At 40.3% G+C, this 21,879-nt stretch overlaps 1 long non-coding RNA gene across 1 annotated transcript; it reads right to left on the bottom strand.

The window, feature by feature from the left end:
• Window positions 1-2,054: 2,054 nt before the first annotated feature.
• On the bottom strand, window positions 2,055-20,452 carry LOC137636654 (uncharacterized). Its single transcript, XR_011043179.1, has 3 exons — window positions 20,342-20,452; window positions 4,807-5,062; window positions 2,055-2,093 (listed from the first exon to the last, which is right to left on the bottom strand). It is a non-coding gene; the product is annotated as an uncharacterized lncRNA (long non-coding RNA).
• Window positions 20,453-21,879: the final 1,427 nt, after the last annotated feature.

Below are 21,879 nucleotides of genomic sequence, written 5' to 3'. Positions count from 1 at the left end.
GCACTCGAAGGAAGGGTCTCTGCCGGTCGGCACACTCTGCCGGTCGGCACACTCTGCCGGCCGACAGGAGACCACGTCAGTTCCCCATCCTAACCTAGGCTAGGTACGGATGCGGACGACTGACACAAAGGAACGGAAAATAGAAGGGAAGGACAGAGAGTCCTATCCAACCTTGCCTTGGTTAAGGGTCATTCCCAACTAAGACAGCTCATCTCAGTCAGAGAAAGACCCGAGGGGGAGGCCGGCACTACTGGCTGCCTCCCTAAAACCACGGCAAGGAAGGAATGCTATTCCAGAAAAGGGAACATATCCCGAATCCGGAACGGCAAGAGGACAAGTCTGAGGGGTCACCGAGCGAAGGGATCACTACTGGAACCCAACAAAGTGGACCAAGGGGGATAAACCCCTTATGCCCGTGTCAATCAGCAAGGGAGACTCTGCCCCATGCCAGACCAACCCGGACTCAGACTAAACACTGTTGTACTGTCCCCCTCTGAACCAATTCAGATGGAACGGGAAGGTACAGTACTACTCCAGCATAGATATATTTGAAAATTAATTCAAACAAACCACTAGAGTTAAGCCTAGGGCTTAAACAGAGGGAAAGGGTTTGCCCCTTCCCCGAAGAGAAGGGAGCAAACGGGGAAACAGATAATATTATAATGACCTAAGACAACCTAGCCTAGGCACTAAGAGAATCGATTACCTAATTCACCGAAACTCACACCAATACTATCTTGGAAGATACTCGAAAAGGGGTTATATGTATAACGTTGCCTAACGCTTAAAACAATAAAATCACACTTGGAAGACTAATTATCATGCAGGAAGTACATAGGCCAACCGCTAGCCTACGAAGACTAGTGTTGGCAGCCTAGGCAAAACTTCGCCAGGCACACTACTAACGCATCATAACAGAATTCCTAAATAAGCTAAGTAGCTAATATTTAAGTGCAAAGGGGCTGGGAACGTCGCTCTTGCTAACAAATAAATCCTATTCTAGCGAGCGACAGCATCCATGATGCCTCCAGCAGGCAACAGCTCTTGTATCAAAGATAACTCTTTTAATTACTTTAATTTTAACCAAGAGCCTACATTTATACATAAAAGAAATAGTACTCAACTTATCCGAGGCAGAAGAAGTTGGAGAAAGCATTATAACACGAGAAATTCCAAGATTTGGTAGAAAACAGGGAACAAAACACCGAGTCGTAGAGCTACGCAAAAAGGAATACAGATGGCGCCGCGAGCGGCGCAGGGCACGCTTTTGAAACGGGGAGGAGAGATGCCTTACGAACGGCTCCCCCCTTTCTTATCGTTTTCGTTTTCTTGCCATTTGACCCCTACGAAGTGTTAACTCTATTCGGGGTATAGATTGCTATGAGGCGTGTCAAGAATACGTCCGCTGATATTTACGATATCCCTAAGGTCTTTTTTAGGGATACTCACTCCAGGAGTTAGAATTCTGGGTACCTGAAGGTAAATTCTCTGGGAATATCGCCGTAGTTGTAATATACCCTAGGAAGCTGCCTTTAAGGAACTTCCATCAGGACGACATGGCTTGAGCCCAAAAAATTTGTTTTAAAAACGAAATACAGATGGCAATGTTCCCAGTAACAATATTTTTAGGTAGGTAATTTTCCTAGTGGCATTCTTTGCTGTTTTTCAGCAGATAATACATTATCTTTTTGAAATAACTATGATATATATGCAAGTATTGTACTGTACAGGGTATAACTAAAAAAAAAAAAAAAAGTTTACTCTCCCTTTGACACCTGTTCCTCTTACAATACCTTCAAAATAATACCTAACGTTTCTCATCCAGAGAATGAAATATAAACCCTTACGACCTCTCATGTATTTCATGTATTACGTGACTCTTTTTAACTTGTTTTCTTTTATCATTTCGATCATACGACACATGCAACATCACCCATCAAGTGGGTTTTCTTTCCAGGGCAGAACATCCAATTTCTTGATGGTGGGAATCTCCTTGCCCAGTATAAATCAAGGGGTGGTTGCCCAGTGCTCCGTTTTCTTGACCTGCTACCTAGATTTTTGGGTATTCCACCGTTGTATACCAGGTCCAGCATCTGTAAAAGAAAATATGATTTCAAAATCTATTTTTATTAACTGTTTTAAAGTGCTAAAAATAATATAATTTCATAGAATTCCTAAATAATACTGTACTCTTTGAAATTTTATAATATACTTGAGTAGTTTAAGGCATGAAGACAGTGAAAAATATCGCACACAAATAGCCCCTCATTTCAAAACGCTTATAAAAACTATGCGTTAATAAATTACTCAGCAATGTGAAAAACAGAATTAAAGACTGAAATAATAAACAGGGATATGTAAACTGCTTAACTGTTACTGTTCACTTGCTTTTTATTCAATCATGGGCTAAAAAAACTTCTTCTTATAATTTCATTATTATTCATAGTACATAATTCTTTCACCAGAAACCAAATACTTTCCCTCAGCCTAATTTTGGGTAGCGTAAATCTCCAGACAATAGAACTACACAGAAGTTCATTTTATATATAATCTAAGTAAGTATTTGGTTCCTTGAGCACTGCTGGTGTGAAACTGATCCTTCTTCATCGTTAAAAATGAAACGGCAAATGACATTAACCAAATCTATTACTGTACAGCACTACTATAATACAACAGATATATGCGAAGTTGTTGTTTTTGTTATTACTGTATTATCCTTATGAATAGCTAGGCTATAACCGTAATTTGAAAAGTAGGATGCTATAAGTCCAAGGTCTCCAACAGGGAAAATTAACCGAGTGAGGAAAGGAAATAACAACATAAAAAACTATATGAAAATGAACTAATAAAGAATATAAAATATTTTAAGATCAGTAACGTTGTTAAAATAAATATTTCATGTTATATATAATCTATGAAAAGACTCATGTTAGCCTATTCAGCATAAACACATTTGCTGCATTTTTTAGCCTCTAAAGTTACACCGATTCAACTGCCCGATTAGGAAGATCATTCCCAGTGTTTTGTTGGAAAAACAGGAGGCCTATCCTCCTTGGAAGGGCAACAGATCAGATTTTACTTTGAATAACTATATTCAGCCTAGAGCTTTTGCTCAACGAGTTTATGCTTCAACTGAAAAGGAATACAATTTAACCATAAAAGAAACCCTTTCTGGTACAACCCAGGCATATAAGTGGTGGGCTACCCTTAAATGTGCACTCTTTGGTGTAAATGCAACAGTTCCTCCTTTACTTAAACCAGATGGCTCTGTCACTCACTGTCCAAAGGAAAAGGCATCCCTTTTGGCTGATGTATTTGACAGTAAGCAGAGTAATGAGAAACATGATTTTCCTTATCCCTGTTTTCCTGAGGCTAAACTAACTAGTTCAGCTTTTTGATGTGAAATTAAAGCTCTTGATTGACCTTGATGCTTAAGGAGGTGTAGACCAAAATGGTATTATTTTGTTTTTCATAAAGACTGTAGATTTCTTAGCTTCAAAGTCATCTGTTATTTTGTGGAAGTTCGCATTCGGCCGCTGGTTGCATGATGAGCACAGGCTATGCGATTATTTCATAAAGGCAGAAAGAAATTATGTTCTTGGTTATCTTCTTTAATCTTCTGGTGTTAAAAAGTCTATGTTGCTTCAGTCTGAAGTTTTGAGCCCTCTTCATGTAGTATCGTAGTACTTTCAAAGGACAGAGAACCCAGTCATCCTGATCTTGCCTGTTCGCTCCCTTAAAGGAAGAGACAAAGGAGGACTCGGCACTTGAAGTCATGAATGCCTGGGTTCTGGGTCATAGCTACAAAATCTGGGACAAAGGTAAAGGAGACCTTTTATCATTTGGTGTGAATTGTGACACATCAAAAGACATATGCAGTTTGCCTACAAAAATCCCCAAGGCTAAAGCTAGATGCAAGACAATAAGCACATCTCAAGGGTTCATACGGGATTAGCTTGAGAGGCCTGAGAACACGAGTGACCCCACGCCGGTGGTTTGAGTTCCCTGGGAGGACAAGATTGTTTGAAGCACCTAATGAGCATAGACAGCTCAAAGATTGATTGACAAATTAATTGAGAGTTTTCTGGCATCCTGATATCTAAGGTCATTAATGCTGATATAATAGTAAATAAAGAATAAAAGGAAATTAAATTTAAAACAATAAAAGTAAAGATGTCCTTATAAAACTAAATGATGTTACTGATCATAAAATATTTTATATATTTTTATTCATTAATTATACAGTATATAGTTTACTTATTTTCTTTTCTTTCCTCACTCAGTTACTTACCCTGATGGAGCCCTTAGGCTTGTAGCATTCTGCTTTTCTAACGAGGGTCATAGCTTGGGCAAGTGATAGTAATAATAATACTACACTACAACTGATATCGATGTGAATGCTCCGAGGACTGTCACTGATATCTTAGCCGTATTTAAGAATAAATACTCGAATAGGTGATTCTTTACTTAACATAGCTTTATATTACTTAATGGCATGAACATTATGAACAGAACAAATCCAACCACCAATTAGCTGTTTGATGAACTAACGCAACTACACCTGTAACATTCTAAATACAGTTGGCCCTCAGTTTAACGGATATGCTGGCCGGGATCTAATACGTTTGTAAAAGCAAGACGTGATTCAAACAGATTTCCAACATAAGCTAACCTACAATGACCTTCAAAATACCGAAAAACACAATTATTACCAATCACTTTCGAGAAACTCAACACCCTATACTGTATATCCTTTACATAAAGAATTATGATTATAGTTTTCATTGGTATTCAAATACTTCTTACCCTTATTAGAGAGATGTTGTGGTATCTTGACATTCATTCAACGTTGTGACTGAACAACATCTATGGCGAGACTACATGCCGTGCATCCAGCTGATTTCTCAACGGCATTATCTTCTATGGTAACTATGGCATCCGTATGATTAACATCTGCCCCTTTGTCATCTCCTTTTACATCTTGATTTTAAAGCGATGGCCTTTGAACTTTGACGGGAATTTTCGCCATACTTCTCCTGCAACGTTTCATCTTCGTAGAGACCTGAAATGACGAAAAATAGTTTAATATCAAAACTACTCATATTGTTGAGGACTTATCATTAAACGTATCTTGCATGCATAGTAAGCATTGCTCTGAGGCAAATATCCAATGCTTATCAAAGATTAGTATTCTGTGAGCAATAATGCACTATGGCTACAATCATAGTCTTTTACTCAATATTGAATTAATATTAATTAATCATTGTTGCGTTTCTAACCTCGGGTACAAAATACTTAAAAACCAATATCAAAAATTTTCAAAGTAAGTTGTATTATTCCTAACTATACAAACTTGGGTCCTTTGATAGGAGCACAAACTTGGCTGTCAAGATCTATAAAAAAGGCAGTAGTTACTGCCAGGAAATAATCACGCCTCCTGCCTCCCCACTCGTTCTGGCAACTAATTGAGACCCCTACGTGTGCATTAAGAAATCAGTTCTTGGCTGACCAGGCAGGCCGCAAGATGTTCCAGCAGATGCTGCTAAGACGAGGGTCATTTCCAAATTGAGATGCCGGGCCAAGGTTGAAAACAGATCAGCTATGTCAGTAATACTGACTGACACAGGAGTCGACCTTTGAAGAAGATTACGGGAATAATACCTCTGGCGACACTTACAGATCCTGCTTCGGTGTCAACTCAGCTGACAGTGTTTCTACTGAAGATGCCAAGACCCTCCAGTCAGAAGGCGATTTATATGACTTGATCAGGGTCTTTAACTCTAGGAAGAGCCCCAATCTATTCCAGATCGGTCACATACAATTACTTGAGCAACTGCGACGTGCAATCGTTTATTTACGTCATGCCTCCCCTAGTAGTACATCTAGTATAGCTCTAATTGGAGAAGGAACTAAAGAAACAGACCTACTGAACAGCGATCAATTACTAAATAAATCAGTAGAAAAAAGCTAAGTTCCATTCCATAAATGTTTGCAATGTCTGTTTGCGAGGAAAAGTTCCAAAGCTGCTCACATTGCGGTGTTAACCCAACATTTGTTCGAGATAAGCAACATAGAAATACTGTGCAGCCATGATGATCGTAATCGTGGACTGTTGTGGGGAAAACACAATAGCGCTCAAACAATTTTTGTTTTCTTCAACTTTGGCTAACTTTCTCCCTCCCAATGGAAGAGAAAAAACAGGAGGAGTACCTATCAGATACTCTTTCCGACTGGTCTTTAAAGACCACAGTACTTGTTTCAACAAGAAAACAGTCCTGTTTCTTTCTTTCGATTGTCATCAGCTGACAGACTCCTTTACGGCGGTGGATAAAATTCAAATGTATGATTAATTGCTTGTACATGAAGCCTCTATGCATAAAACTTTAAAAAAACTGAATGCAAGTGAAAACCGTTCAAAACTCATGGTCTGCTGCCATGTGTATGCTTGGCAAACTTGTTACCATTGTACTAGGAAGGACTTACGTCTACATGCATTTCTTTACTCTAGGAAGGCAAGTACTTTGCACAAGCATCCGTAATTTCTGGTTGTTCTTCTATTGGCAGGGTAAAATTCCCGATCGTAATCATGCAAATATGAAAAGGAGAAATATTACAAATCTAAAGTAATTTGTAATTCCCCTAACTACAGTATTAATTGATTTTCACTGACTGCCTATTAAAGAGAGAATTGAGTTTGAAATATGTATAATAACCAATCAAGTTATCAGGACCGGACATCCAAAATATTTAAGAGAATTGCTACATATAGTCCAGCCAACAAATCGTGCTGACACGAGAATAGTTACAGATGGTTAAAAACTATTGGAACCTAGATATATGTCTACTGTAGGTTCTACAGCCTTTAAATATGCAGCCCCGAGACTATACAATAAGCTTCCACGAGACATCAGAATGATTAAAGATATTATGGCTTTCAAGAGGAAACTGAAGACACTTATTCTGCGAGTGCTTCAATAGTGAATATTTAACAATAAACAAGCAATATACAATGTGAAATGTTGAATGCTTTCAAACGAACATGATAAAATGACTGTGGAGTCCTATATAAAGCGAAAATGATAAAATGACTGTGGAGGTCCTGTAGAGAGTAGGGTTCCCCTGCTGTATAGGACCGGAAAAACAGCCCTTAAAGTAAAGTAAAAACTACTTAATTCAGAGTCCCCCGAGTAAAGTCGTCCCAAACAACTTAAGAATCCTTTAGAGGCATATCTGAGAATTCTAGGTGTAATCTTACGGGAGAAGAGAGAGAGAGAGAGAGGGATTAGTACGGAAATGGCATATATTTCGATAACTCTTTCTCTTGCCTTGAAGAGAAACTTGGAATCTGGAAGGAATTTGTTTCCATAAACAAAGAGGACGCTTCCCTAATATGTTAACATCAGATAGAGTATGTATAGATGCATACAATACATATCTATCGCAGGCACTAAGGTGATGTCTGTGCCTAAGCAGATGGAAAAACACCCTTATTGTATTTCTCTAACTGCCTCATCCACATTTGGAGTCTAGAAAGGACATTCACCAGCTCAAGAGATTTCAGGTGAGGCAAGCGATAGCCTTAAGCGCACGCTGTTAAACGCCGGGAAAAGCTCTGCAATTACCTTGAGTGTACGCTGAGCGTATTGAGAGAATGATTGCTTCATGTACATCTTTCAGGTCAACATGGGTGCAAGTCTCAGAGGAGCATGAACCTGGTTCAGGCTCTACCTACCTGTTAGGTGAAGCAGGCTCATTGATTGTGAGCAAGCGAGAGACGTGGGGCACTGGGAGTGCAGCCACAGGTAAGCGAGCCTGGCTCGTGCATTTTACAACTGGTAGAGCAAGCTCAGTTGTGCAAAGGCACGCATGAGAAATGGGGATTAACCTAAGTGCTAGCTTATGATGCTATGCTCTCAACCCAGCCAGGTAAGCTGATCAGCATAGATAATTAGAGAACTGAGTACTAGCTGTTGCCAAGATCTCTGTGGAGCTCCAAAGAGCTATAGCGCTCCGGTGTCAGAACACATAAGCACTTCCGAGCCACCTAGTCAGCACAACAGATAGCCCTTACGACTGCATCTGTCAAACAACCCCGGAGGGTTCGTGGGTTTACAGGAAGATCCTGTATAAAGCATATCTCTCAAGTGAAATGCTAGCTTCCCCTTGAGTTTGTGCTGAGGCTGCTGAGAGGTAGCTTGTTAAGCAAACCTCTCAAATTGCTAAAATGATTTGATCACCATAACAAATTGCTAAAAGCAAGTTGATCACCAGACTCAGAACACGAAGCAATTGGCTTCCAACAAGCGAGACTGAAAGCGTTGAATCAACAGCACGCACTAGGATGCGACCTACTCACATGTGTCCTTCGGCAAACCACGAAGGGTTGGCAAATAGACACACAAGGAAAGAAGTCTGATCCTAAGACTTCATAGAAGTCTAACTTCACCCTTGGCCAGTTAAAGTATTAAAGGTAACATGATAACATTAATCAAGTTCTTGACTCAAAGACCATATCTTGGGTAGTGCCATAGCCCCATGTACCATAGTCTTCCACCGTCTTGGGGGAAGTGTTCTCTTGCATGAGGGTACACTCGGACACACTATTCTATCTTATTTCTCTTTTTCTTTTCAAATTTTTATAATCTATATATGAAAGAATTAATTTAATGTTACTATTATTGAAATATTTTATTTCAATTGTACATTACTTCTCTTATAGTTTATTTCCTTTCCTTACTGGGCTATCTTTTCCCTGTTGGAGCCCTTGGGCTTATAGCATCCTGCTTTTCCAACTAGGGTAGTAGCCTAGCAAGTAATAATAATAATAATCCCCGAGACAATACTGTACATCATCATAAAGGAACAGAGACCAAGAGCAAAGCTGGAATTGATTCCAGTTTCAAGCCAGTGGGGACAAGTTTGTTTCCACCTACTGCTGGAATCAAAGAGTCATAATGAATGAGCAGGAGCGAGATGCTTCCCAGCTATTGACGGGCAAGCCACCAGCTGCCCGTTGAGATACTACTGCTAGAGAGTTATTGGGTCCTTTGACTGGCAAAACAGTACCACATTGGATTCACCTCTGGTTACAGTTTTTCTTTTGCCTACACATACACCGAATAGTCTGGCCTATTCTTTACACATTCTCTTTCCTCATACGCCTGAAAACACTAAGATACCCAAAAATTATTCTTCACTCAAGAGGTTAACTAATGCAATGTAATTGTTCAGTGGCTACTTTCTCAAATGTTAAGGGTAGAAGACACACTTTAGCTATGGAAGGCAGCTCTTCTAAGAGGACACTCCAAAATCAAACAATTGTTCTATAGTCTTGGGTAGAGCCATAGCCTTTGTACCATAGTCTTCCACTGTCGTGGCTTACAGTTTTCTTCCTTAAGAATACGCTAAGGCAAACTATTCTGTTTTCTTATTTACTTGCCTCACTAGCCTATTTTCCCTGTAGGAGCCCTTGGGCTTAATAGGGTTGTAGCTTAGCTCGTAATAATAATAACATTGACAATATGGTTGTTGTTACTTTGTTAAAAGTTTTGACAGCAGTAAAGAACGAGGGGTTGTATTTGCTTCGGAAGAAATGTGTTTGATATACTGTACTGTATTTAGTCTGATAGTGAGAAATGGAAACCAAGTCTAACATTCGAACAACGCCAAAATACTTGCTAACACGAGTAGCGTAACATGTACTGCTTGCCAGAATAGAGGAGCATATAGATGGTGTCAAATAGCAAGCGAAGTGAGCCACAGCCAAGCACAGAATTATGGAACTAAGTGACTAATTACACAATTAAAATAACGGCAACATGGACAACCTGGCTGAACCAAGGAGGATGGAGATAATGTTAAATTGTGAGATGCAACCAACACCAGAGCGAAGACCAATAAGTGATTAAAGAGTGTTAATTCAGCAGACCAACATATCCATATACAGTACATACTTAAGTAAGAAGGGTTGGTAGAATGACGGCTATACTCAAATATGGTGTGTTTAAAGGCGTTTCTAGTTTTTTGTTATGGTAGTCGACCCACCATAAATCAACAAAAACGGATTTCCGCCACTTAACGTCATCAAAAACTTTCAAAATACCAAAAATACACGAACCAATCTCATTTTCTCATGAGTAAACATCGAACACTTCTGTTCCCCCTTGACCTAACCTACTGTATGTTACTAAGTCCTTACTTATCTGGGGATTTCAGCCAACCTGGAAACCACCCATTTGCCTAAGGATCCCATATTCCAATACATATCATACCAATGTGTCTACGACCGCCGCATTGTGACTTTACACCAAGGCAGTTTTACTTTATTGTACTTTACTGCAGTGTAATTGTTCAGTGGCTACTTTCCTCTTAATAAGGGTAGAAGAAACTCTTTAGCTATGGTAGGCAGCTCTTCTAGGAGGACACTCCAAAATCAAACCATTGTTCTCTAGTCTTGGGTAGTGCCATAGCCTCTGTACCATGGTCTTCCATTGTCTTGGGTTAGAATTCTCTTGCTTGAGGATACACTCGGGCACATTATTCTATCTAATTTCTCTTCCTCTTGATGGGTTAGTTTTTATAGTTTATATGGGAAATATTTATCTTAATGTTATTAATGTTCTAAAAATATTTTATTTGTCCTTGTTTCCTTTCCTCACCGGGCTATTTTCCCTGTTGGGGACCCTGGGCTTATAGCATCCTGCTTTTCCAACTACGGTTGTAGCTTAGCAAGGAATAATAATAATAATAATAGTATATCAATGATAATCATTGGAAATATGTTATTTTGATAATAAAATAAATTTTTGAATATACTTACCCGGTGATTATATAGCTGCAACTCTGTTGCCCGACAGACAACTCTACGGTAAAAACTCGCCAGCGATCGCTACACAGGTTGCGGGTGTGCCCAACAGCGCCAACTGTCGTCCAGATACCCAGTACTCAATGTAAACAAAGACTCAATTTTCTCCTCGTCCCACTGCGTCTCTATTGGGGAGGAAGGGAGGGTCCTTTAATTTATAATCACCGGGTAAGTATATTCAAAAATTTATTTTATTATCAAAATAACATTTTTCAATATTTAACTTAGCCGGTGATTATATAGCTAATTCACACCCAGGGGGGTGGGTAGAGACCAGCAATATATGTTTACACTTTTATGAGCTAAGAGTTATTTCATTTTAGAAGTTATCAAAATAACAAAAACAAAATAAATAGGTACCTGGTAAGGAAGTCGACTTGAACAATTACTCTGCCTTTTTAAGTACGTCTTCCTTACGGAGCCTCGCGATCCTCTTAGGATGCTGATCGACCCCTAGGATCTGAAGTATCAAGGGTTGCAACCCATACAACAGGACCTCATCAAAACCCCTAATCTAGGCGCTCTCAAGAAATGACTTTGACCACCCGCCAAATCAACCAGGATGCGAAAGGCTTCTTAGCCTTCCGGACAACCCAAAAAACAACAATAAAAACATTTCAAGAGAAAGATTAAAAGGGTATGGAATTAGGGAATTGTAGTGGTTGAGCCCTCACCCACTACTGCACTCGCTGCTACGAATGGTCCCAGTGTGTAGCAGTTCTTGTAAAGAGACTGGACATCTTTCAAGTAAAATGACGCGAACACTGACTTGCTTCTCCAATAGGTTGCGTCCATTATACTTTGCAGAGATATATTTTGCTTAAAGGCCACGGAAGTTGTTACAGCTCTAACTTCGTGCGTCTTCACCTTAAGCAAAGTTCGGTCTTCCTCACTCAGATGTGAATGAGCTTCTCGTATTAACAATCTGATAAAGTCTGACCAAGCATTCTTTGACATAGGCAAGGATGGTTTCTTAACTGAACACCATAAAGCTTCAGATTGGCCTTATAAAGGTTTAGTACGCTTTAAATAGAACTTAAGAGCTCTAACAGGGCATAAGACTCTTTCTAGTTCATTGCCTATGATCTCCGATAAGCTGGGGATATCGAAAGATTTAGGCCAAGGCCGAGAAGGCAGCTCATTTTTGGCTAGAAAACCAAGTTGTAGCGAACAAGTGGCTTTTTCTGACGAAAATCCGATGTTCTTGCTGAAGGCATGAATCTCACTGACTCTTTTAGCCGAGGCTAAGCATACCAGGAAAAGTGTCTTAAGAGTGAGATCTTTCAGGGAGGCTGATTGTAACGGCTCCAACCTGTCTGACATGAAGAATCTTAGTACCACGTCTAAATTCCATCCAGGGGTAGCCAAACGACGCTCCTTGGGTCTCAAAAGACTTAAGGAGGTCTTGCAGATCTTTATGTTTGGAAAGATCTAAGCCTCTATGCCGGAAGACCGATGCCAACATGCTTCTGTAACCCTTGATAGTGGGAGCTGAAAGGGATCGTCCTTTTCTCAGGTATAAGAGAAAAACAGCTATTTGAGCTACAGAGGTACTGGTCGAGGATACAGAAACTGACTTGCACCAGTCTCGGAAGACTTCCCACTTCCATTGGTAGACTCTAATGGAAGACGCTCTCCTTGCTCTAGCAATCGCACTGGCTGCTTCCTTCGAAAAGCCTCTAGCTCTCGAGAGTCTTTCGATAGTCTGAAGGCAGTCAGACGAAGAGCGTGGAGGCTTTGGAGTACCTTCTTTACGTGTGGCTGACGTAGAAGGTCTACCCTTAGAGGAAGACTACTGGGAACGTCTACTAACCATCGAAGTATCTCGGTGAACCATTCTCTCGCGGGCCAGAGGGAAGCAACTAACGTCAACCTTGTCCCTTCGTGAGAGGCGAACTTCTGCAGTACCTTGTTGACAATCTTGAACGGTGGGAATGCGTAGAGATCCAGATGTGACCAATCTAGGAGGAAAGCATCTATATGTATTGCTGCTGGGTCCGGGACTGGAGAGCAATAGATTGGAAGCCTCTTGGTCAGCGAGGTTGCAAAGAGATCTATGGATGGTTTTACCCCAAGTGGCCCAAAGTCTCTTGCACACATCCTTGTGGAGGGTCCATTCGGTTGGAATTACTTGCCCTTTCCGACTGAGACAATCTGCTATGACGTTCAAGTCGCCTTGGATGAACCTCGTTACTAGGGAGATGTCTTGACCTTTTGACCAGATGAGCAGGTCCCTTGCGATCTCGTACAACGTCAGTGAGTGGGTACCTCCTTGTTTGGAGATGTACGCCAAGGCCGTGGTGATGTCCGAGTTAACTTCCACCACTTTGCCTCGAAGGAGAGACTTGAAGCTTTTCAAGGCCAGATGTACTGCCAACAGCTCCTTGCAGTTGATATGCATGCTCCTCTGACTCGAGTTCCACAGTCCTGAGCATTCCCGACCGTCTAGTGTCGCGCCCCAGCCCACGTCCGATGCGTCCGAGAAGAGAACGTGGTTGGGAGTCTGAACAGCCAGGGGAAGACCCTCTCTTAGGTTGATATTGTCCTTCCACCAAGTCAGACAAGACTTTATCTTTTCGGAAATCGGGATCGAGACCGCTTCTAGCGTCTTGTCCTTTTTCCAGTGAAAAGCTAGATGGTATTGAAGAGGACGGAGGTGTAGTCTTCCTAGTGACACAAATTGTTCCACGGATGACAGCGTCCCTACCAGACTCATCCACAGCCTGACTGAGCAGCGTTCCTTCTTCAGCATCTTCTGGATGGATAGCAGGGCTTGATCTATTCTGGGGGCTGATCGTCTTGTTGTTCAGCAACGTCCTCATCAGATAGTTCCTCATCCGAAAACTGATGAGGAAACGGCAACGGAGTGGGCAACGTCTGGCTCGCTGAGTCCGGTCGCACTGGTGGATGCGTGACGGAGCCGGACACAACATCATGGAACTGCTGCACAGTCTGTGAACTGTCAACAACCATGGGTGCGCGAGGAAGCACAGCGTCAACCCAAGACTGTCTAGACCGTCTGGGTTGTGCAGTCAACACCCTACCGGGTTGCTGAGGTTGACGCACTGCGTCAAAACAAGTCACCTCTGCTGGTTGTTGAACGTCCTGAACGTCAACAACCACCTCCGAGCGTCGCTTAACGTCAACGTGCGGCTGGCAACCCACACTGGGTCGCATCGGTGGAGGAACCACCTCAACTGGCAGACGCGAGTAGGTTACCTCAGCGTCAACAGGGCGCACAACCGACCGGTTGGAAGGTTGTTGGCCAGAAGGTTCGGTAGCAACCTTCTCCGCATTAAAGTCCTCTATCAAGGACGCAAGCTTGGACTGCATGTCTTGCAGCAAAGCCCATTTAGGGTCTACGGGAGTAGGTGCGGCAACAGACGGGGTTAGCGACTGAGGCGGTACCGCTTACCATCCCTGAAAGCCTTGTTATGCATGACATAATTGTACAGCAAAACTTCAAAGGCTCGAAAACAGCTGTGAAGTTGACCTGTAAAAAACTTGGAGCGTCTCCTGGCCAGGCGCCAGGGAGAGTCTACGAGAATTGAGAAGTCTATCTGGGCAGAGGCATGAACTCCCAAGCCGAGAACTTCTCTCGTGTCATATCAGACTCTCGCTCTATAAACCAGTTTAAAAGAAGGGAAAGCAAAGGCTGTATCCCCCAAACTCCTCCTGGTGATAAACCAGTCGCCTAGCCAACGTAAAGCTCTCTAGGAGAGCGAGAGAGCACTAGCTTAAAAACAACGGCTTCGAAGTAGCTAGGCCTAGTGTAAGCTCTGACGTTTAGGCGAACGAGGAGCAGCAGTTACAAAAAGATCCGGACAAAGATCCTTAAAAAAAATCATCATGATTTAATTAAAGTCCATAGGGGGCTAAGCAGCTTTAGGCTCCTCTCCATCTGACAGAGTCCTCAAGGGAATATCAGTAGGAGGGGGAACAGCAACTTCCTCATCCACAGGAACCTTGTCCGATAAAAGCTGAGTCTCAAGCAAGGGAGAGACCTACCGTGGTGGCAATGCTTTACAAGCAGAGTCCACACTCACTGGTGCATTAGTAGCGGACCAGAACGCAACGTCATGTAACTGCTTGACAGTCTGTGAACTGTCAACAACTGAACTGTCAACCACAACAGGTGCGTGAGGACGCACAGCGTCCACTCGAGACTGCTTTGACTGCCTAGACTGAGCAGTCAAAACAACTCTAGAATGCGGAGGTTGACGCACAACGTCAAAACAAGTCAACTCCGATTGTTAGTGAACGTCTTGAACGTCAACAGGAGCATCAGCTAATGGCCTAACGTCCAAATGCGGCTGAAAAACCACACGAGACCGCATCGAGTGTGGTTCTCAACAACCTGACTGACGTGACTAAGCTACGCCAACGTCAACAGTAAGCACAAAGGAACGTTAGGTTGGCTGAAAGCCAGGATATCGATGAGATAAACGGCTAGACTCAACGGACTAATCGGCAGAATAGTCTTCCATAAGGGAGGCAAGCATATACTGCATGTCTTGCCATAAAACCCATTAAGGATCAACGGAAATGGTTGTGGTAAGAGACGAGGGTAACGTCTGTGATCGCAACACTTTGCCAACAAAAAAAAAAACTCTCGGAGTCTGTGTTACGCTTTTGTTAGGCGGCGAGCAGTTATCCGATGACTGCATAGGGTCAGAGCTGTCCTAATGGTTGTAACCAGGACGCTGGACCTGTCCTGAAAGGACTGACTTTCGCTTAAGGGCTTCGAAACCTTGTGACAGGTTTCTTATGCGAAAAGCCTTCGGATAACGAGGAGAAACAACGTCTCTCTCGTCTTATGGTAGGGGAGATCTTGGTAAGATACACCCGATACCATAGAGGGAAAACGTCTGTTCGTTGATCAAGGCCTCTCGAACCCATAAGTCGTTTGACATTACTTCTCCCCTGGGCTTGGGAGCATGCAAGAGGTCCCGGACTAGGTGAACGACAGGCACGAACAGACGAACCCTCGGACGCAACACTGTAACACTTTGCGCATATCACTTAATCACTTCGATTTTCTGTTTTGCACTTATTTCACTGAAATCGAAACTTTTACTGATTTCTACCTGAAACACGCAATTCTACCCTTCATTAAAAGGTAGTAATTGCGAAATCAGTCGTATAATGCAAGCTCATTAATACCAGCAAAAAACAGAAAACATAATTTAAGATAAAAAAATCAGTGGCTGGGAAAGAGACTAAACACTAGTTCATATAACTATGTTTTCAATCTCTCACCGCACATAGCCTGGGGACGAAAATAAAAAACTAAAAACGTTTTATCCTTCCTCCCCGTACAGCGACTAGGGACGAGAGTAACTCGAGAACAACGTTACCCGCTTGAACGGAACGTTTTCTCTCCTCTCTCTCCCTCCGTCTCTATCTCTCTCTCTCTTTCTCTCTTGATTTCGCACCTAAGAGAAGAGCCCAATTATATTTCGTCAAAAAAACATGTTATTTGACTAAAGGAAAAAACTGAAAGGTTTTTCAAATAAAAAGTTCCTTTAAAATAGAATTTAAAACATTTAAGCTAAGAAAGAATGAACAAAACGTCAGAATCGATTTACTCTTACTGCAAAGTGAAACCGTGATACACTCTCTCTCTATCGTAACGATAGAGCGCATGTTGAACGTCCTGAACGTCAACAACTGCGTAGCATAAATAAACTAAACGTTAGTTCATCTTTGAAAACAGTACGAAGACTATCAAAGAAATTCTTTCATAAAATATTACATTTAAAAAGTTTTAAATCCTTAGCTCTTTAAAAGCTAATTACGATAAAAAGGGCTCACGTTGATTAACTTCGGTTTCCAAGTTAGGACCGCCTACTCTCAGGAAAGGTCTATATAAACAAAACATTAAAATTTATTTTTATATGTTTATAATAAATGGAAAGTTAATCGAAGAGGCCTAATAAAGGCGGAGAGATATAAAATATATAGAGGAAAATCTATAACGTGATAAGATAATTACTAAAAGCCTAAACACACTTCCGTCTAAGGGAAGGGTCGGCCATTTAAAAGTGAAAGAAAGTCCATACTCTCTTTGTCACCATAATTAAATCTATCCAAAACGAGTTCAAGATTTAAGATGAAGATAAAACACCTGCATAGCGAAAGCTCAAAACTAGAATAAAGTACTTCACCAATTAGTTGTGAAAAAACTCCAGTTTAGCAACAGCGAGTAAGTACGTCTTGTCGATAGCTCGACAGAGAGAAAATTGAGTCTTTGTTTACATTGAGTACTGGGTATCTGGACGACAGATGGCGCTGTTGGGCACACCCGCAACCTGTGTAGCGATCGCTGGCGAGTTTTTACCGTAGAGTTGTCTGTCGGGCAACAGAGTTGCAGCTATATAATCACCGGCTAAGTTAAATATTGAAAAGTGCATATTTCAAATATTTTAGATGGGTTAAACTAGGAAATACATCTGAAAAATCTTGTTTCAGGAGCGCTGCCATTTAGGAAAAAAAAAAAAAAAAAGGCAGCGACTAAGTCTTATGGTAAGGTAAGGATACGGCAGGAAGGATCGGTAGATAAATAGGTAAGGATGCGACTATTAGGTTAGGTGGGGAACCTTGGATTAAGTGGACCCCATGTATTTGTTTCCCCTTTCAAATAGCTTTTAGAGTTATGATTTGTAGAACTTTAAAACATCCATAACTTTTATTTGAACTTCTACATTGTTAAAAATGGTCTAAATACAACAAAAAGGCATATTGTACTACAGTTAATCTTACCCACCCAGACCATATAGAGAAAATATCCTTTTGCAACTCAAAATAAGACTGCGTAGTAAATGCGTGTTGAGTTCGGTAATATTTCGGTAGAGTCGCACCCAGCCATTACCCCTTGCCAGTACATAGGAGCTTGATAATTTTTTTGGGAGCCTCTCTAGTTTATGGGGACAGGCCTTGGACCGGCCGAAAATCGAGTAAAAAATGTCCGAAATCGGCTCTTTTTTCAAGGGAATGATCACAGAATGAAATATTAAATTCACTAGTTTTGTAAATGCTTGTCCAAACAAACTACATACTAGGACAGGGTTGCGATCGCCAGAAAATACAGTAGAGTAATGATCATCACCTATCGAGTTTTTCACGGGAAGTTTAACAGATTGAAATAATGAATGAACTAAATTTGTAAATGCTTGTCTCAACAATCTACATACTAGGACCACTCAGCACATGAATGTCGGAAACGTGCGAGAAAAATGGACAACAGCTAACCCAAACTTCCCCCAGCCTAACCTGACCTACAAGCCATGTCCTTACCTTCCTAATGACCTAACGGGGGGCTAACGACCCCCTGCGACCCCCCAAACACTGTCACTATCATATAAACCCCACGGAAACGTGCGAGAAAAATGGACAACAGCTAACCCAAATTCCCCCCCCACCCCCAACCTGACCTACAAGCCATGTCCTTACCTTCCTAATGACCTAACGGGGGGCTAACGACCCCCAGCGACCCCCCAAACACTGTCACAATCATACAAACCCCACAAACCCAACCTAACCGAACCTAGTAGTTCCCAGGTCACAACCCCTAGCCGGGGGCAAGACCCCGAACCCCCTTCGTAAGTCTCTCTCCTACACAAAAAAAGCTATGGTAGCACTCTAAATTATATCTTAACCACATTGTAATAATAAAAAAGTTACTCAGGATTACCTTAATATTCGTAGTCGCTGAAGTCTAAATCCTCGGGTTCTTGCAATTTCACAGGGACCCCTAAAATCTTCTAAGAGCACTTTTCAAAATAAAAATGAAAAAATTACGGGGTAATTCGAGTAAAGTCGCATAGGTCTAAAAACCTTATTGTCTTCAAAGCATCAAGCTGATCTATATGAGTAATAAACTCAACACCATTGCTCAAAGAGAAACTATACGGAACATGTCTGTTCATTACGGCGTTTAGCGTTGGAAAGGGTCGACCTTGTGTGTAGGTCAATCTCGGGTCAAGGGTGGGGGGATTTAAAATTTTAAAATCACGCGGCCAGCAAAAGTAGGCCTACAAGCGCATGGAAACGAAGGGTTAGTTCGGGTGGTTTGTTTGACACTGGCTTTATCTACCGAAACATCTTAACTAGATGTTGACTAACCTAACCTTTGGTTGTATATATAACAAATTAGTATTCGGCATAATTTCAGGACGTGTCCCAACGAACTAACAATCTTAACAAGAGGTTAAAAATGAAGATTGTTAGGATTAGCGAAAACATAAGTCCGAACATCAATAGCTGTTCAAGCATGCCACCAGCTGATAGGCGAACAGAGCGCCACCCAACGGGTGTTATTATAGTCAGGCAGGAAACAATGCTTGGGGGAAATTTTACGACCCATTAACTTGGCCGTGGCTTCAGCGGACGACGCATTGTAACGACCTTTCCCTAACCTAACAATTCATGATAATTATCATAGCAGTATCAAATGTCACTATAAATGACGTGTCCCAACTAATTACAAACTAAACAGAGGGTTAAAAATGTATATTGATGGAACAGTATTAAATTGTAAAAACGAACGTTTCTTAGACTGGGATGACACGGGCTCTATCTATCGGGAAAGTTGGAAACTAAGTAGGAGCTACCCGTGACTTGCGTTCAGACCGTGCTGAACTTAGAAAATATTGCTGTGGCAAAGGTAAATTATGATATTATTTAAAATGATGAAATAACATCATATTATGGTATATTGGATCATAGTAAGGAACATCTTCCCATAAGGAAAAACGATTTGGCTAGTAATAAGAAAGATATCACCCTGTCCTTAAAAACTACATTCACCCCTTTTCTTTTTTTGCGAGCGCAGAGAACACCATTAGATTTCGGTAGTATTTTGATATTGTCCTTGATGGTTTTTGCTGCGCCGTGCGCTCGCTTCGCTCGAGAAAAAAGAAAAATCAAGTTCCTATGTACTGGCTGGGTGGTATTCTACCGAAATATTAACTCGAGTTCCTTGTGGCGTAAATGGACACGTAAAATATTTTCAGACGTAAGAGCCTTTGAAGTTTAATGGGGCCAGATGAAAAGTCAAAATTTAAAATTTACAGATGCAAGAACACCAGCTAGCCTATGGTTCTCCAACTAACCTAACCTACCCACGGGAGGGAGGCTATGCACCCTGCGACCCCCCTTTAGACTAGTGTATTCCTACCTTAACCTGTACAAAGGAACATTTACCCAAAGACGTATCACGTATATTAAAAGGTTTCATAAAACCATTCTATATAAGAAGGGGAATGAGGAATACGAACGCCTAACCTTATTTCATCGAGGATACGGCTTATATAAAGGTTACGGTGGAAAATAAGACAAGCGATTGGTTACGTTATCCGGGTAGCGAAAGCCTAGTGGTCGATGTCTTCATGTGGACTTTATAATTGTAAAAACAAATAAAATTAACATAAAATAATATATTCAGAATACTTATGCATATATTGGATAACTACTTACCACAGGTTTATCTATATTAACACTCAGAAACACGAAATTATCGATAATATTGATGGAACAGATGTACGCCATGACAGACTGGCAGAATTTAAAAGCCTTAAGCCACAACAGCCAGGGTTGCAAGATTATTTCGACTGGATTATCGTACATGAGCCTTAAAATTGTCGTTTTTCAACCAAAATTATCGTACACAGTTTCAATATAATAATTAGGGAGTTACATGATCGACTTATTTCAAAATATTTTAGTATAATTGTTTAATTAAACACATATGTATATACCTAAGGTATGTATCGTACATCGTACTGGACCTAAAATAATCGTACATGTAAGATAATTATCGTACGAATGGCAACCCTGGACTAATGTAAACACGCAGCAAACATTACTAAACACAGTAGTAGTAAAAGAAGGGCAGGAGGATTTGAACCGGCTCTCCATTTTTATTACAGCTGCAAACGCTATTCATATATGTAAATCTTGATTAGAACTACTGTATTAGCATAGAATTTTTTTATGTTTCATACATTTATAACATAAATACATGTAACATAAACTTTTTCTTTTAATATAGCGTGCTATTCATAATTCTAACAAGTATTTCTTAGTCTTGGTGAATTCAAAACATCATATTTTATCTCTTTTATAAGTCAAGTTTTTTTATATCTAAAACTATGTTCGGTGTCGTATCCTTCCTTACTTGGATTATGTATATTGCTTTTCAAATTAGCAAAATTATTTATATTTTCATTGTGGCAGTCGTGTTTTTTAAGATGTTGGTTCATCAAATTTTAGTTTATTCACATTTAGTTGGGAGTAATTTCACATATTTACATTATATCAATAAACAATATTTAATTTTTATTCTCAGGCCTTTATTTGTATATATATATATATATATATATATATATATATATATATATATATATATATATATATATATATATATATATATATATATAAATATATATATATATATATATATATATATATATATATATATATATATATATATATATATATATATATATATATAAATATATATATATATATAAATATATATATATATATTTATATATATATATATATATATATATATATATATATATATATATATATATATATATATATATATGTTGTTCATATACATCAAGGCTATAGGAAAGTGTAGGCCTATGCATAATCGACATCAAACATAGGAAAGCAGTCAACGATTATTTTAATTTTCGTCATAAATCTGTCGATATGGCTACGGGAAAGTGTAGGCCTATGTATAATTGTCATCAAACCTACGAAAGCAGTCAACGATCATTGAAGTTTTCGTCATAAATCTGTTGATATGGCTACGGGAAAGTGTAGGCCTATGTATAATTGTCATCACTTACTTTTACTTTTAGAGGTTTATTTCTCGCCCTCCATCAAACACTAAAGGTCTGTTCAGGCGGGCCCTGGTGTGTGAAAAAAAAATAATTTCTTTCCAGTTGATATTTTGCTCTGTATCGTTATCAGTTATTTCGCTAGCATTTGTATTCAGGCTT

Source organism: Palaemon carinicauda, unplaced genomic scaffold, assembly GCF_036898095.1.
Source record: "Palaemon carinicauda isolate YSFRI2023 unplaced genomic scaffold, ASM3689809v2 scaffold348, whole genome shotgun sequence".
Taxonomy (NCBI): Eukaryota; Metazoa; Arthropoda; class Malacostraca; order Decapoda; family Palaemonidae; genus Palaemon; species Palaemon carinicauda.
Note: the sequence above shows the minus strand (reverse complement) of the source record. Positions and strands in the feature narration are given on the sequence as shown.